The 19302-nt window shown below is 41.9% G+C and overlaps 1 long non-coding RNA gene across 1 annotated transcript in view; it reads right to left on the bottom strand.

Moving 5' to 3' along the window:
• Positions 1-18995, bottom strand: part of LOC126101120 (uncharacterized) — a 123440-nt gene extending 104445 nt beyond the window's left edge. Inside the window, exon 1 of the long non-coding RNA XR_007522267.1 lies at positions 18850-18995. This is a non-coding gene — a long non-coding RNA (uncharacterized LOC126101120). The remainder of the gene's footprint in view (positions 1-18849) is intronic.
• Positions 18996-19302: the final 307 nt, after the last annotated feature.

Raw genomic sequence — 19302 nt, 5'->3', positions numbered from 1 at the left:
GTAATTTCACCTCCAATTTATTGGTTGCCAGTTTCAGCATTAGAATATGCCGTTGATATATAGACGGTGTTCTTGACATTTTTAACATATGTGTCAGCTGCTGTCCCACGATTAAGTAAAGCGTGAACAGGTAAACCTAAGTTATAGTGTGTTACTGTCTTCAAATCTCTTTTCCGATTGATTTCATAATGAGCTTGTCATAAAAGTTGTATTCCCAGTCACTAAAGGAGTGATGTGTAGGCCAGAAGTAAATTTGAGATTATTCACTTTATACTGTTTTTGAGGCTTTGCAAGTAGGATTTCATCAGCTGATTAGCATCTGTTTTCTAGCATCTGCCAACACGGGTTTTTCAGCCTCCCATAGGTTAAACAAACCTGTGGTCAGTTGAGATGCCTTTATGTGAATATTTTCATTATTCCCTGTTAATCATATTTTGTATGGATCCCATGCACTTAAGCAATATTCTAAATTAGGAAACACAAGTATACTGTAAGTAGTCTCCTTCATAGACGGACTGTATTTTCCCAATAATCTACCAACAAAATGAAGTTTGCTATCTGCTTTACTTGCAGTTGAGCTTATGTTATTTCTCAAGCAATGGAAAATCCAAGATAGAATAATGACAGTATTATGAAAAGGACGGGTTGCTACATACCATATAGAGGAGTTGCTGACACATGACCACCTTCTCTGGCCACTGAGACCACTCTGCGAGCAACTATGCATGATAGGAGAATCAGTCTGGGTGGTGGGGGTAAGGAGGAGGAGGAGGAGGAGATTAGTGTTTAACGTTCCGTCGACAACGCGGTCATTATAGACGGAGCTCGAGCTCGGGTGAGGGAAGGATGGGGAAGGAAATCGGCCGTGCCCTTTCAAAGGAACCATCCCGGCATTTGCCTGAAGCGATTTAGGGAAATCACGGAAAACCTAAATCAGGATGGCCGGAGACGGGATTGAACCGCGTCCTCCCGAATGCGAGTCCAGTGTGCTAACCACTGCGCCACCTCGCTCGGTCGGGGGTAAGGAGGAGACTGGGGGTACAAAGTGGGGGGATAACAGGGTTGGTGTGACAGACAGTAAAGTGCTGCTTGTGGGAGCATGCAGGCACATTGTGGGGGCAGAGTAGGCCAGCTGGGCGAAGTCAGGAGGTTAGGTGGGGAGGGAGTAGGGGTGGAAGGGGAGCCGAAAAGGAAAGAAGTTGAGGAGGAGAAAAAGTAGTAGTGGATGCAATGGGGAATAGAAGGCTGTGTAGTGCTAGAGTGGAATCAGGGAAGGTGGTGGATAGTAGAACGACAAGGACTAACGAAGATTGATGCCAGGGAGACTACAAGAATATAAGGTCATATTCCAGGGAGAGTACAAGAATATAAGGTAACATTCCAGGGAGAGTTCTCATCTATGTAGTTCAGAATAACTGGTGTTGGTACGGAGGATCCAGATGGTGCAGGCTGTGAAGCAGTCATTGAAGTGAAGAGTGTTGTGTTGGGCAGCAACTTGGTGGTCCAGCTGCCTCATGGCCTAAGTTTGCCAGTGACCATTCATCCAGACAGACAGCTCAGTGGCTGCAACCCTCGCATAGAATGCAGCACAGTAGTTTCTTTTACAGGTAGTACTAACTTTGATGGAATAAGTGATGCTTGTCACAGGACTGAAGTTGGTTGTGGTGGTGGTGGTGGTGGTGGTGGTGGTGGTGGTGGTTGTTGGAGGGGAGGGGGGGTATGGGACAGGTCTTGCATCTATGTCTATGAGAGGGATATGAGCCATGAGGCAAGGGATTGGAAGCAGGGGTGAAGTATGGATGGATGAGGACATTCTGTAGATTCGATGGATGGTGGAATACTACTTTAGGAGGAGTGGGAAGGATGGTGGATAGGATATACCTCATTTCATGGTATGACAAGAGCTAATTGAAACACTGGTTAGGAATGTGATTAGTTGCTTCACTGCTAGGTGGTACTGTGTCACAAGTGGAATGCTCCTTTGTGGCCAGATAGTAGGACTTTGAGAAGTGTTGTATGTCTGGAGAGATAAGGCATGAGAGATCTATTTCTGTACAAGGTGGGGAGGGGAATTCCTGTCTGCGAAAGCGTCATTCAGACCTTTGGTATATTTGGAGAGGGACTGCCTGTCACTGCAGATGTGATGACCACAGGTGGCTAGGCTGTATGGAAGGGACTTCTTGGCATGAATGGATGGCAGCTCTCGAAGTGGAGGCATTTCTGGTGTATGGTAGGTTTCAAGTGAACAGAGGTACTAAGGTAGCCATGTTTGAGATGGGGGTTAAAATCAAGGAAGGTGGCTTGTTGGGTTGAGGGGGGCCAGGTGAAGTGAATGAGGGAGGGGATGTTGAGGTTCTGGAGGTATTTAGACACCTTACCTTCACTCCACATCATGAAGGTGTCATCATTGAATCTGAACCAGGTAAGGAGTTTGGAATTCTGGGTGGTCAGGAAGGGTTCCTCTAGATGGCCCATGAATAGGTTGGCGTAGGATGGTGTAGCGCATGCTCTCATTACTGTACCATGAATGTGTTTGTAAATGATGTCTTCAAAGGTGAAGTAGTTGTGAGTGAAGATAATATTGGTCATGGTGAGCATGAAGGAGATTATAGGTTTGGAATCAGTTGGGCATTAGGAAAAGTAGTGTTCAATAGCGGCAAAGCCATGGCATTGGGGATGTTAGTGTATGGTGAGGTGACTTTAATAGTGATGAGGGGGTACCATGTGGTAAAGGAACAGGAATTGTAGAGAGTCTGTGGAGGAAATGGTCGGTGTCTTTTATATAGGAGGAGAGGTTATAGGTAATAAGCTGAGGTGTTGGTCTAAGAGAGCAGAGATTTTCTCAGTGCGGGCACAGTAACCAGCCACAATTGGGGGGAGGGGGGGGGTCCTGTGGGGTTGGATTTATGGACTTTAAGAAGCATGTTGAAGGCAGGAGTCCTGGGAGTGATAGAGGTGAGTGAGAGAGAGAGAGAGAGATAGAGAGAGAGAGAGAGAGAGAGAGAGAGAGAGAGAGAGAGAGAGAGAGAGTGAGTTTCTGGGATGGACATAAGGATTTAAGGAGAGACTGGAAATCCTGTTGGATTTCTGGAATGAGGTCACTGTGGGAAGGTTTGTAGATGATGAATCTGAAAGCTGGAAGATTATTTCCACCAGATAATCCCCGTGGTTCAAAACCACAGTGGTGGAGCCTTTGTTGGCTGGTAGGATTATAAAGTAAGGATCAGTTTTTAGGTAGTGTGACCTTCCAAAACAGTCAAAATTTTTACATAACAACTTATACCTTTTCTGAAATGTAGAGTTAACTAACACATGCAGTCATTTTAAAAAGTGCAGCCCTCCATTAACCATCGCTTTCACAAAGTGACCCTAAACTATTGCCTACCCCTGATCTAGAGGAACCCTTTCCAACCATCCAGAACCCCAAACCCCTCATGTGGTTCAGCTCCACTCATGACACCTTTGGGATCTGGATAGAGAGTGAAGTACCCTCTCTACATTAACCCAGGATCTTTAAACCTCCCTCATTCACTTCACCTGGTCCTCTTCGACCCAGCATGTCACCGTCCATGATGTTGACTTTCACTTCAGACATGACTGCAGCAGTATCTCTGTCTACATCACACCTACCAACCACCAGCAATACCTCCACTCTGACAGCTGCCACCTATTCCATACTAAGATGCCCTTCCATGCAGCCTAGCCACCTTTGCCCATTGCATCAATAGTGACAAGCAGACCTCTCCATGTACACAAAAGGTCTCACTGAGGCCCCCACAGCCAGAAATTATCCTCCCAAACCTGTAGAGAAACAGATCTCCTGTGCCTTATCTCTCCAGTCATTCACCATCTCAGTCTCTCACCATCCAGATGCAAAACAGCATTCCACTCATGACTCATAATCACCCAAGACTGGAGGAACTGAATCACATTCCACACCAGGGTTTGACCTGAAATGAGGAATACCCTACCCACGATCCTTCCCCCCCCCTCACAAAACAATTCCACTACCCACACAGCCTACGCAATATCCTTGTCCTCCCCTTCAACCCTGTTCCTAAGCCCTTACCTCATGGTCATACCCCTGTAATAGATCTAGACGCAAGGCCTGTCCCGTACATTCTGACTCCATCATCCACTCCACACTCCAGTCCTATCACAAGCACCACCTATCCCTCATCAAAGCCAGAACTGGATGGCAAAGAGGTTGCAAGAAGATCGATAATAGGTGCTGAATCACGCGTGCCCATCAGGAGAGAGGCCAAAGAAGACTTCCAAGCAACACACTGCCAACACCCTCTCAACTGCCAGTATTTAGATCACCACTGTGGACCGGAGGGCCCAGTCAGTCACAGTCACAGTCAGCTCAGTTACTAGCTGAGTCATTATTCTTGTTGCATCTGTCAGTTCATGTCACCGGCAACGAGAGTGTAGTGTTGATAGTGGGACTTGTACTTCATCAGCAGTGAGGCTAACATGGACTTACGAAATGGCTTGTACCACAACAACTTGCTTAAAGATAAGTAGCTTCTTGTTCTTATGAATACTCTTGTTCTTATGAATACTCTGCAGGAATCAGCATGGGTTTCGAAAAAGATGATCGTGTGAAACCCAGCTCGTGCTATTCGTCCACGAGACTCAGAGGGCCGTAGACACGGGTTCCCAGATAGATGCCATGTTTCTTGACTTCCGCAAGGCATTCGATACAGTTCCCCAGAGTCATTTAATGAACAAAGTAAGAGCATATGGACTATCAGACCATTGTGTGATTGGATTGAAGAGTTCCTAGATAACAGAACACAGCATGTCATTCTCAATGGAGAGAAGTCTTCCGATCCGAAGTAAGAGTGATTTCAGGTGCGCCGCAGGGGAGTGTCAAAGGACCGTTGCTATTCACAATATATGTAAATGGCCTTGTGGATGACATCGGAAGTTCACTGAGGCTTTTTGCGGATGATGCTGTGGTATATCGAGAGGTTGTAACAATGGAAAATTGAACTGAAATGCAGGAGGGTCTGCAGCGAATTGACGCATGGTGCACGGGATGGCAATTGAATCTCAATGTAGACAAGTGTAATGTGCTGCGAATACATAGAAAGATCCCTTATCATTTAGCTAAAATATAGCAGGTCAGTAACTGGAAGCAGTTAATTCCATAAATTATCTGGGAGTACGCATTAGGAGTGATTTAAAATGGAATGATCATATAAAGTTGATCGTCGGTAAAGCAGATGCCAGACTGAGATTCATTGGAAGAATGCTAAGGAAATGCAATCCGAAAACAAAGGAAGTAGGTTACAGTACGCTTGTTCACCCACTGCTTGAATACTGCTCAGCAGTGTGGGATCCGTACCAGATAGGGTTGATACAAGACATAGAGAAGATCCAACGGAGAGCAGCGTGCTTCATTACAGGATCATTTAGTAATCGTGAAAGCGTTACAGAGATGATAGATAAACTCCAGTGGAAGACTCTGCAGGAGAGACACTCAGTAGCTCGGTACGTGCTTTTGTTGAAGTTTCGAGAACATACCTTCACCGAGGAGTCAAGCAGTATATTGCTCCCTCCTACGTATATCTCACGAAGAGACCATGAGGATAAAATCAGAGAGATTAGAGCCCACACAGAGGCATACCGACAATCCTTCTTTCCACAAACAATACGAGACTGGAATAGAAGGGAGAACTGATAGAGGTACTCAAGGTACCCTCTGCCACACACCGTCAGGTGGCTTGCGGAGTATGGATGTAGATGTAGATGTTAATACATGTGTGCAGTTGTGTTATAGAAAGAGGATAGTGGCCACCACACAACATCCTCTCCTTGCTTTTCCCGGTACAAGACTTTACAGTGTCAATGATGACACAGAACTACCTATGAAAGCATTCATATGATCTACAAACTGAGCTGCAACCACTGTGCTGCATTTTATATGGGTGTGACAACCAACAAACTGTCTAGCTGCATGAATGGCCACCAACAAACTGTGGTCAAGAGACAGCTGGACCTTCCAGTTGCAGAGCAAGCTGCTCAGCAGAACATCCTTCACTTCAATGACTGCTTCACAGCCTGTGCCACCTGTATCCTCCATACCAACACCAGCTTTTCTGAATTATGCTGGTGGGAACTCTCCTGTAACATATCCTTATCTTCGTGTAATGCTGTAACTTCATTGGTCCTCATCGTTCTCCCACCTATCCCCTTCCCTGATCCCACTCTAGCACTATACAGACATATATTCCACCACTGAACACATTAGCCTTTCTTCCCGCCTCTATTTCTTTCTCTTTCCACCTTCCACCACCCTTCTGCCCCCCCTCCCCACACCTAGTTGGCCTACCCTGTTGCCACCATGTCTTTGCATGCTCCGACAAGCAGCACTTTATCGTCTGCCACCCCTATCCTGCTATCCCTATCCATCCCCACCCCAGTATCTTCCTTACCCACCACTGCCCATATTGTTTCTCCAATCATGCACAATTGCTCACAGTCTGGCCTCAGTAGCCAGAGACAGTGTTCATGTGTGTGTCAGTTGTGCTTGCATGAATGTATGTGTTGTGTACTTTAGACAAAGGGCTTTTGGCTGAAAGCTCAAATTTTAGCAGCTCTCTCTCTCTCTCTCTCTCTCTCTCTCTCTCTCTCTCTATCTATCTATCTCTCTCTCTCCTTCCTGTCTGCAACTCAGAACCTCCTCTATAAGGTGGTGAGAAGCAATCTGTCCTTTTCATATTTATGATATCTTCTTGTTTTGCATCCATTCACCCAGGTATGTGTGTGTATTGAATGATTCCAGTTGTGATTCAGAAACATCATAATCATTGCACACTACTTTTCTGTACTTTATGAAGTGCACAGCTTTACATTCATGTAAATTTGAAGCAATTTGTCAATATTTGCACCACTTTGAAATTTTGTCATGATCTGACTGTATTTACGCAGCTGTTTTAAGATAGCACTTAGTTACAGATAACAAATCATCTTTAAGAAGTCTGAGGTTACTAATAGTTTTGTGTGGCAGGTCATTAATGTACTCCTACAAAATGAACATGCACAGTTACCAGGTACACGCCTATTTCTGTCAGTGGCTCTTCTTCCAAGTTAACACAATGCTTCCTCCTATCAAGAAATCCTTATTCCATTCACTAAGTTTTGTTTGATATCCATTATACATGTGCTGTTGTTAATAAATATTTGTGTATTACTGAGACAAAATCTTTTCGGAAGTCAGGGAATACTGTACACATCCGTGGCATTCAGAGTAATGCATGAAAAAAAGTATGAGTTGGGTTTCACATGACCGATTTTTTCTGAATGAGAACTAGACTGGAATGGTATATCTGTATCTTACTTTGTAAAGAAACATTTGGAAAGGGAGTTCAGCATTTTTGCTTTGCTACCTTCAACCCAGTTTCTGTGTCATCCATAAGTGTCTCGACACTAACTTTGTTGCCACTGACAGACTTTATTGGAATTTCTTTGAGTTTCATGAGGGCACTTTCAAATAATATTTTATGGTAGTCACTGAAGAGATTTCATCTAATCTGTCTTTATGAACAGCTCAAGGCTTTATTTTAGACCATTTTGCAGTAATTGCTGTTTTTGTAGAAATTTCTTCACACAGACTGCATACAATGGAGAATCCCTCCCATCATGAACAGTTTGATGTGTTCATAATATCTAACTAGTGCTTGGTCAGATATGAGCTCCAGTGCTTTTTAGGACTAATTCAAACTTTGGAACTTTGTTACAAATGCTTTGGAAGTTGATAATTCAGATTTTAATCATTTCATCTGAGGGGGACATCAGACTAGTGTGTTATTCGTCATGGAGTCCTGTAGGGTTCCACCCTGTGTCCTTTATTATTCCTGATTGTAATAATGATCTGCCATTAGCTGGGAACAATAATGGAGTGCAAATTTACTATGTTTGCAGCCATTCCCAGTACTGTGAAAAAAAATTTTCAACCACAGTCACCAAAAATTTTTATAAAAAGTTCATAACTCGATTACTCTTCCTTCTGCCAACCTAAACAAGACAAATTCCACAGGAAAATATGGTGATACACAGTAACTAGCAGTTACAGAAAGTTTGGTTACTCTATTTTCCTGGGCCTCGACTTGGAGTGCGACTGAACTGGGAACATAATATAATTCAAATTTTGAAGAGATTGAGCTCAATTTGTTTGCTTTAAGAGTGCTCTCTCATACTGAAGACCAAATGGTCATGAAGGCAGCTTACTTAGCTTAAAAGTATGTGTATTCCACACTGTCATATGGAATTATCATCTGTAGGAACTCTCCTCTTGCTCAAAAAGTCTTCATTCTTCAGAAAAGAGTGATTAGAATCATTCACTGGAAACTACAGGTAGGAATATCAACAATGGGGAAAAGACAGATTGCTACTTACCATAAAGAAGACACATCAAGTTGCAGACAGGCATAATTAAAAGATACTTACATAAAGCTTTTGGCCACAGCATTCATCAATAAGACACTCACACACACGCACACGCACACGCACACACACACACACACACACACACACACACACACACACACACACACACATAGATGCATCCCGCACACACAGCTGCCAACTCCAGCATATCAGGCCAGAATACAATTATTTCACTGGATGCAAACAGCAATCTGGAGGGGGTGAGGAAGGAGAAGGGATAGTAGTGTGTGGGTGGGGAGAGAGACAAATGCTGTCTGGTGTTGTGTGCGGGACTAGACTGCCTACAGGTGCCGCAGGAGGTTGTGGTGCTGGGAGGTGGGGAAAAAAGGATCAAAAAAGGAGAGGAGCAGGGAAAGAAGAACAGATGCATTGACAGAGGGCTGCAAATAAACAGGGTATGAGATGACAATAGGAAGGAGGTGACAGGACAGAGAGGGTGGAAATTGTTGGGAGGAGGGTGTGTGGGCAGTACATTACCGTAAGTTGAGGCTGGGATAATTACGGGAGCAGAGAATGGGTTGTAAGGGTAGCTCCCATCTGTGCAGTCATCCTACGGTAACATACTGCCCCCACACCACCCAACAGCTTCTACCCCCTTTGTCCTATCATCTCCTTCCCATTCTCATCTCCCACCCTGTTTATTTGCAGCCCTCTGCTGATGCCTCTGTCCGTCTTTCACCACTCCTCTCCTCTTTTTGCTCCTTTTTGCCCCACCTTCCTGTCCCAGAACCTCCTGTGTCTGTTGGCAGTGGTACTGCACACTACATCAGACAACGCTCATCTCTCTCCCCACCCATACACAACTATCCCTTCCCCTTCCTCGCCCCCTCCAAATTGCTGCTTGCATCGCACAGGCCTGAGGTGCTGGAGTTGGCAGTCATGTGTCCTTGAGATGTGCTTGCTTGTGTGTGTGTGTGTGTGTGTGTGTGTGTGTGTGTGTGTGTGTGAGAGAGAGAGAGAGAGAGAGAGAGAGAGAGAGAGAGAGAGATTAAGGCTGTGCCAAAAGCTTTATGTGAGTAGCTTCTAATTGTGCCTGTCTGCAACTTGACGTGTCTTCTTTACAAGTAATAGCAACTTCATTGATTAGAATCATTTGTAGAGTATGTCCAAGACCCTCCTGTTCTGAATTATTTACTCAGCTTGTAAAACTTACCACTGCTTTCCATTACATTTTTTTCTCTCTTTGGCGATTTGTTACAAAGAAATTCTTTCTTTTTGAAAGCAACTCAGAAGTTCAGAAGTGTGACACTATATGTAAGAATGACATGTTTTACCGACCAAACAATCTGTTTCTGGTGAAGCAAGTGTCCGACCCCTTTTCAAATTATATTGTGCTAATTTTTCTTGAATTGTTGATTCTACACTGATCAGGAATTAGGAAACGAGAACTTGCCAGATAAAAGATATAGGTAAATAGTTTCTTTACTGTCAAATATTAATATGAGCATAATACAAGCATTTTATATAGATCAAGTTGTTTTCATTCAGTCACTGTACAGTGCGCATGCGCTTTTTATTTTTTATATGTTGCTGAACTGACTGCCTAGAAGTAGGATAACTTATGTGCCTATAAAACTCTTCTAAACATTTCATCATTGAAATGAGAATTTCATTACTTTTATTTGTAAGACTGTAGCATCTGTTTGTAAATCTGTTGAGCAGCAAACTGAAATTAAATATTTGTGTAAATGTCTGTAGTCACAAGCTCAATACGAGCCATTGCTAGGGCAAGCTCATCATGTATGGATCTATAGAACATGCATAAATAAGATAAAATAAAATAAAATAAACACATGTAAATTTGCTTAGTTTCAAAACCACAGGCTGCTCCTGATACGGGAGAGGAAAGGATTGGAGAGAAAAAAGACTGGTAGGACTTACACACATGGAAAGTCATTCTGGTCTCTCATTCAAGGGAATCTTCATTTGTAGGATGCCTGGGAAGAGTGAATCTCCAGTGCCAGATGAGATTTAAAATTTTGATGACTGAGAAGTTGCAAACAGAGCAGTAGATATATCACCAAAAATTATATTTTCAAAAACATAGTAGTAGGTAAGTTTAAGAAGAGAATGGAAGTAAGTGCAGGAAAAATCTCATCTGATACCAACAATACATTTTTTCTTTACATCGCATCCATAAGTCTTTGGTTGTCTGAGATGACTTTTCTTGTGCTTTTAAGCCTTACTAGCCCCTCTTCTTCCAAACCTTTCCTCTCCTGTACCAGAGTGAGCAGCCAAAGCTTCCAAAATATTGAAATTTTACATGTTTCTATGTGTTTTCCCCTTCTGGTGCTGCAGATGCCAGCTGTAAATAAATTTATTTCTATGTATATTATAAATATTTTTAAAATAGCAGACAGGATGTCTCTACACAGGTCATTGGCTGTAATCATTCACAGACACACACTTTCTTTTCCAGTCTTGGCCAAAACTAACAAAAAAGTTTGTGTTTATAAATATTTTTGTTTCATTGATCACTTTCACAGGTATAAAAACTTGATGTTCGACAGGGGACAGAGACAATTTCATTTTTATTAAAGTTGTGACACATTTGTCTGTCTGTCTAAAATATATGTGTGAGATGAATGCTTGTACAGTGTGGTATGTTGCCATTCACCATTACCACAAATTCAAATTATCAAGCTATAAAAATAGATTGAACAATGGAAAAACCAGGGTGGAATAACGATAATTATGAAAAGGATAGATGGTGCTCACTGTATAGAGGAGCTGTTGCCACAGTCTGGCATAACAAAAATACTACTAAATGTGTGAGCTTTTGGGCAAAACACCTTCATCTAAAGTATACAACACACACACACACACACACATGCAAACACAACTTTCACACATATGACCAGTGTCTCTGGCCACCGAGGCCAGACTGTGAGCAGTTGTGCATGGTGGGGGCAAGGAGGAGGCTGGAGTGGGGAGGGGGAGGGATAGCAGGGTAGGGGCAGGGAACAGTAAAGTGTTGCTTGTAGGAGAATACAGGTGCATGGTGGGGATGTGGTAGGGCAACTAGATGCAGTCAGGAGGTTAGATAGGTAGGGGGCAGGAAAGGAGAGAAGTAGAGCAGGGGAAAAAGAATGTAGGTGCATTGGTGAAGTAGAAGGCTGTGTAGTGCTGGAGTGAGAGCAGATGGGAACTTCCCTGCAATATGTCTTATGTTCCCGTAACCCTCCTGGCCTCAACCTTTGTTAGCCTCTGTCTTTCACCCAACTGTCACCCTTCCTGTTCCCGCTCCAGTACTACATGGCCTTCTGCTCCACCAATGCATCCACAGTCTTTTTTTCCCCTCCTCCTCTTCTCTCCTTTATCCCTCCTCTCCCCCCTCCCTCCCCATCATCCAGCCACCTGACTGCACCTAGCTGCCCTACTCTGCCCCCACCACATCATTTTTTCTCCCTCAAGTAGCACTTTACTGTACCAATCTGTCCTGTATCCCACCCTGCTATTGCTCCCCCTCCCTGTCTGAGCCTCCTTGTTGCCCCCACCATCCAGATTACTTCTCCATCATGCACAGTTGCTTGCAGTCTGGTCTCAGTGGCCAAAGACAGAGGTCATGTGTGCACGTGCTTGCATGAATGTTTGTGTGTTGTCTACTTTAGAAAAAGGTCTTTTGGTTGAAAGCTTACATGTTTAGTAGTCTTTTTGTTGTGCCTGTCTGTTACTCAACATCTCCTCTAGAGTGGCAATCTATCCCTGCCATTAGAAATATAGACTCATGGATTGAGGATTCCTGTTAACAGCATGAGAAGTTTCGATATTTATTTTTAGCTGGCCTCTACTCCTATAACATATCATGAAAAATATCAAAGTAGCCTTAAAAAATAACAAAGCAGAAGGAGGTAATTGGCAGCAGAATTGCAGAAGCAGTGGCTGTTTAAAAAGTAACAGCTCAACATCCAATTTGACATTTTAAATTTATTATGAGTAAGAGCAAATAGTTTATAACAGATTCATGATAACTAATTTCATAATTAGTGGCTGCTTCTCTGTGTTAATGTACACCGACATTTGTTCAACATCCCTTAAAATTCACCACGGGAAAGGATGAACAAATGAGTCACACACTTGTATGCCTATACAGACAGCTGTTATATTCTATTTTGTATGAATAACAGTTGCCTCTTACCAAACAACAGTCCAGCACCAGTGGAATAAGTATAAGGAGGCAAGCCTTACTTCAAAGAGGCATAGTGAAGGCCTTTAAAACTGCTGATACTGGATGAGTTTTATTTTGATGAAACTGAACTCTCCTGGATATTAGCTGTGCCGCCAACTCTTCAGAAGTTGTCTGTTAATGTCTAGCATCTGTTATTCAAGTGAAAGCTCTGCTCTCCACAGTGAATGCAGAAACGTGTGGAGAGATGTTAAATGAAATGATGATGTTACTAACATTAGAATGCAATTCCAGTGTAGATCTAAGATGTTACGTTTCTTCATCACTCTTATAAGCTCTCACTAGCACTAGACAAGCACTTACACTTTTCCCAATATATTTATGCTTCATTCTGTGTTCAAAGTGTTACCAACATGAGAATAATGCAGAAGGGTATGGGTTTATATCTAAGTATAAGTTTCAGTTAATTTATCATATTTGCAATAGTTCCATATGATGAGAAACATGCCAGTTGGTTTAGAAGTATCATAGAGTTCCTCAATGACAACACAGATGCACACTAACACACAGTCAGAGGAGACTTGCCAGATATGATGAAAAGAAAAAATATTTTGTTGGTATCACACACGATTTTTCCTGCACTTAGTTTCCCCTCTCTTTTTTAATACGTTCAGTACTGGTAACTGAATCTATTCAGAAATTCACACGTGGAGAAGAAATAAGTGTCCAGTGAAGGGGACTTCAATTATTTCATTAAAATTGTTTACATTGTGTGTCAGTACCTTAAATTCATAAAAAGAGATGGCCAAATATTTTCATTCTTCACTCACTTCCTGCAGGAGTATGGTAAAATAGTGGAGGCAATTTTAATTCCTGATGCTAAAAAAAAATAAATGTATCAGAAGGTAGTTGTCAGCATGACTTTGTTTTAAAATTTTTGTCTGCGTGTGGTTTGAGGAAGAGCATAAGGTCATATTTTCACAGCATATGTCTGCACAATTAATTATTCTGTGTAATTTATGATTTGACTTTCATGTGCTCTAGAAGGTGATATCTCTTAATCTCTTAGACTATTTTAAAGACAAGGTTCAGTATCAACTCCACAAAAATTTCAGTTGCATTACAGCAGACCACACATAACAATTACAACAAAATTTGAACAATTTATAACAAATGTCAGCAACCCCCCCCCCCCCCACTCCCCCCCCCCCCCCCCCCTGGATGAAGCATTTATTGATGATGTTTCAACAGCTATGTATCCATTACACTCGCAGATACTTTCATCTTTATAATGATCAAAATTGTTATGGTCTAGGATACAGTAATTGATACTTTTCTTTACCACATCTCACATAAAAATTCGTGTCTTCACTATTGCCTTGTGACTATGTATTACCACACACTCTTTAATTTTCATATAAATAATTAATCAGCAACATGCTACACACCGTGTTTAAGGTTCAGTAATTCAACTAGTAATATTACACGACAATTTAAACTTTGTTTAGCAGTGGTTGACATTGTTTGGTAAGCTGTTGTATAAGCAGCCATCAGCCAGTTGTAAATAAAGAGGCACAGAGTTTTCTGCTATAAAATGACCTAGAACAGTCCAGGCATATTGAATACATCAATTTGAAGCTGAGTACAGACTATTATTTATTTATTTTTAAGGAGTCTAAAAGTATGCATAATGAGCATTCATGCTTACTATGCATATTTCAGTGTGCACCTGAAATACGGCCGGTAATAAAGGGGTGATTCCCCAGCAGCTAAGGGGACCGTTAGAATACAAATGAGAGCCATCAGATCACTGCAGGGAGCAGAGTTAGACGGTTGTTTAAAACGCTGAAAGGGCAACAATTACAATGCACGTATGTTATGTACGCACTGACATACAATTATGTTATTGGCAATGATAGCTGCACGAAATAAAATTGTGATATACACAATCAAAACACAAGATTAAAAGGGAATTTACATGTAATTCCAGCTAATACTAGTTTGTGTCCGAGGGGATGTGCTGTATGGTAATAAAAGTGTATAACGAGTTGCCACATGATTTAAAATGTAGGCCTAAATTAAATATAAATGCATCTGGAAGGTCTATTAGGGACCAATATCACTGCTTCTTTTCAATAAGTGAATTCACTTACTTTGTTAGTATATGTACATGTATAGATGTGAGATTTATTTTACATATGTTTGTGATTTGCTCCTGAATGTTCACTGCAGTAAGGGCACAAATTTAGCCATATGACCTTTTACCGGCTTATTCGCTTTTGGATTACTCTGTAGATGTGTATCTATGAATTAAGGATCGGTTGTTGAAGTGGTTGACACGTTATGTTAAGATTTGCGGCCGCGAATAGATATGTCATTGGCAATTTCCGAACGTACCAAAGCGAACTGTCCGCGCGAGGCAGAACTGTGCGCCTTTCAGTCGCAGCGGCCGAGCAGTCAGAATTCGGTTTCCTATTGGCTGCCGGTCGACCCGTAAGAAATACTGGAGCTTTGGGCGCGCGCATAACGTGAACAGTGTGCCTGAGCTTTGCGGTGCGGGAGAAGCAAAGGATCTAAGTGGCTGGCAGTGAGAGCGAAGACCGGCGCCATGAGGCTAGTTGCCGCGCTGCTCGTCTGGGCAATTGGCAGCAGCACCGTCGCAACGGTGAGTCTGCTGTTTTTCAGCTTCAGTTGTCTGCCGGCAGCAGCGGTGAACGTATGAGACTAAGTCGAAAACAGAGCGAGAACACAGATATTGTCGCCGAGAAAGACAGCGATATCCTCTAAAGAGACGAACGACTCTCGTCTCTTACTATTTTAATAGCAGTGCGTCGCAGGAGCAACAGCTTTGTGCACTGAATTAGTTATACATATACATTTTTAAAGGAATTGTCAGAGTTGATTGTGCTTTTTGTGGATAGCCTCTAGGGATATTGTGAGAATGTCCGTCAGTTTGTTCTTTCAGTTATGCGATGGTAAATAACATATTGTATCAAGCATTTCCAGGTTAACTCTAGGACTTAAAAACATTGGACATGTTGGTTTCGTTAAGTGTTTTGCTAATAATAATTGGTACCGTATCGAAGTTACACGTTGCGCAAGACGATTTATTTTCCATCAGCTATTTATGTTGCACTGCAGTGTGTGCGATCTCCTGTGAGTTGTTAATTTATCTTACTGCTTGAAATTCTGTTAATAGATGAAAGCTTTTAACACTTTGTCCAGTCAGGCTTAAAACTTTTCCTACGAAAGAGCTATAGCCTGATATCTGTAATTCATATGTAGGCACGTGGCCGAAGTCTGTGAACACGTTCAGTGTGCAATCATCATCATCAGTTGTTTAGTATCTACATCCACACGATGTTGATATACGATTTGGAAAATACATGTGTACGGTAACAAAAAAATAGGTGAAGTTTTGTTATTAATTTTTCTTTGCAAGAAAAAGAATCGAAAGAGCGGCAGTTTACGAACTTGATTTTATGCTAAATGTGGTTAATACAGACGTGCAATCTCAGCACATTACCGTCCCCGCGAGCAATTTTTTCTCGAGCGAACATCATGAATTGGTAAACGCTACTGTGTAGGAACAAACTAGTGTTATTTTATTATTAAAAACATTAAGACATACTGCAATTGATAACGAATAGCCGTATATATCGTGTGAGGACATTAGCAAAGAAAGTTTATAAAAATATGTAACATCCGAGACAGTATTACAATGACAAATTCGTTATCCGGATAGTTACTGACCTTGGTCGTTGTACGCTCGGTTCGTTATTTTCGGTGAGTCAACTTATAAATTGTTTCGTGTCATTGTTCAACAGTTTCCTTCGCAATGGTGATGGGATTACGTTTGGATGCTGCATTTCTTGATAACGTCTTCATCGTTTCAAAAGATGATGATTACAAACAATGAACAGAGAAGCATAAGTTACCCATATGCACCGCCTAATTTGTACTAGTGAATGTGATAAAACAGAAAAAAAATTCTGAACATAACACAGCAGCATTTTGAACGTTATTTTGGTTATTCTGCGAGTTCGTAACAGAAGGGGAACGCTTCGCTTTCGTGCAACTAATGTTCTATGCTGGACGTACGCAATCTTGAGGCAGAAGGGTATTGATTTTCATATGGAATGGTGTCACAAACAAGGCCTATAAGCTTTCAACAACGCCCCGTTGACTGTAAATATTTAGATACAATTTTGAAGTCAGTCTTCCATCTGTATAATGCATGTAATTCCGTGAGACAGTCTCAAATGTTCGGTTTCATCGAAACGACATCCATAATAGCGTTACTAAATACGTTTTTATGTGTCTTGGTTCATCCTAATATACCTATTGACAACTGATTGGGTACTAGTATCGGCAGTTGCAGAACTAAAAAGTGTCATGTCTATTTATGCCAGAAAAATTTAGATTTTTATTTCCAAAAGCATCAATGTTTGTCTGATTTACATTATACGCACATACATCTCTCTGTAGTTATTCAACTTTACGCTTGTATGTAAAATAACGACAGACGGCTACTTATTACGGAATTTCAAGTCACAAATGATTATTTTGAAAATTAAAGAAAGTGCTTCGAACTGCGAAATTGATAATATCAATAATGCAACGCATTAACAACTTTCACTCATCTGCAGTGCTTGTAATTCAGTATCGTCCGCTTATGCGTTGTTTTTGGAATGGTTTGTACCAAACTTTTTGAAACTGTTGCCAGAAATCAGCGCGCTGTGCCAAGGCTCCGACGTAAACATTGTAATTTTTTTGCCTGGTGTTCCTAAGCTCTAACATTTAATTTGTTAAATCAAACTAACATATAAGTACCGGAATAGACTAGTGTTACGTGATATTGAAGACTTCGTTTCGCGCTATTGGAACCGCCAAGAAAACTCTTGAGTTCGTGTTCTAGAGACTTTTCGTTCGATCCAATTGAGTATTTTGACTTCGGCTGACGAAATTGTATACATGACCTTGACTTAGGTGCATCCACACTGTGCCTTTTTTGTGTTCAGACACATGCGCATAAATTTCCAACGGCGCAACAGAGCATGAACATTTGTGCATGCGTAATTTCCTGGAAATGGAGGCCATGCGTAAAATGCATTGCTTCCCACATTCGGTGGGAATCTTCGCGCTTTCTAGCAGACGACAGGCAGGCAGGTAGGTGTTTACGTGGGTTTGACTTCGTAATGAGCTGAAGTTACGCTGTGAAGCGATTTACGCGCAATAATGTCTGTCGACTGCAAAGGAAGCACGCGTAAATTTTCAGAAATTTATAGTAAAGTCGTATTTAATGCCGTTTCAACAGATTAATTGAATAAAAAAAAATTGAGATATGATGCCCTGAGCGTCAAGTATAGAAAGTTTTCGATCACATTACTGTAAAGAATAAGAGACTGTAAGTTTAAGAGAGAAGAATTAGCCAGAAATTTGTGAAGGTGTATATGAAAACTGTGGACGAATAGTCACGCGATGACGACTTACTAAACAACTGAGGAGCCTGCCTGACACGTGAACAAAACAAATGGTGGGGTACCGCTATATGTAGCTCCTCGGCAAAGTATTAGAAATAGGAATGAAGTTCGGTGGTGATGCAAAAACACGAACTTGGAAAAAACAACCTCTGTTCTAGTGGATTATAGCGTCCATGAATTTCCCAAATTTGTCGAGTCTGAGGATGTTAATGTACACAATATATAATCGTTTATGATTAAAATTGTGTAAATATATTTTTTATAAAATAAAATACACACGATGCATTGAAAGTTAACTAACCTTCGCGTAAAGATTAAGAACCTCGCATAAGCATTTCTCAGTTTACAGGAATAATCACTAAAATGGTTTGTTTTGAAATGGGAAACAGATAATTCAGATTGGTAGGCCTATGTAAGTTGCCGGTTGTTAGCTAACGAAATGGTATTGGCAGCCTTATCGCTGCAGTTCCGCAAGCAAAAAATCTCGCTGTGACCTGAAATTTGAAAATGAAACTTTGTCGTCACTTTGTATTTCTCGTCCTTCTGTTACTTAGATACTTTTCTACCCACGGTCGCTTTTGCGTTTTGTTTTTCTGTTTCCTTTTCATCACAAAAAAAGACCAGCACAAGCTCTGAAGCAAAGAAGAGGATACATAGCGTACTGCTCGCGCAATGAGGCAACGCGAGAACACCCATGCGCTATTTCCACAAATTTCTATGCATACCTTTTATTCCTGTGCGTTTGCGACTGCGCACGAGGAATGAGGCATCGTGTGGACGTACCTTTAATTATGGACACTTGCTATATCTTCCGAACTAGTTGTTTGCACCAGACAATCACTGTAACGGCTTTAAAGAGACTTGGTTGGTTTAACATACTTTGGCACCTGAGCAAACAGACAGAGCCTCGGTCGGGGTGTGGGAGCGGCTTGCCGGCTCTTGACTGGTCCCGTGTTTGTTTCTAAATCTGGGCGCTGGGCAGGCTCCCAGATCGGTACACGCCCCGCCGCAACCCGCGCTGCCGCGCATAGTCGCGGTCAGCCGCCTACGTGTCAAATTCTGTGGCGTGAGAATTGGGGTGCTACAGCTGTGCGACACGATGCACGTGTTGCAGTTGCTTAAGTCATCAGCTGAGACAGTGTTTAATGTTCCTTTTATTCTGCCTCCGCTTATCACTTAAGCAACATGTTAAGTCCTCCTCCTACAGCACATTTAATTTGATGACAGTCGAGCAGA

This window comes from Schistocerca cancellata, chromosome 9, assembly GCF_023864275.1.
Source record: "Schistocerca cancellata isolate TAMUIC-IGC-003103 chromosome 9, iqSchCanc2.1, whole genome shotgun sequence".
NCBI lineage: Eukaryota > Metazoa > Arthropoda > Insecta > Orthoptera > Acrididae > Schistocerca > Schistocerca cancellata.
Note: the sequence above shows the minus strand (reverse complement) of the source record. Positions and strands in the feature narration are given on the sequence as shown.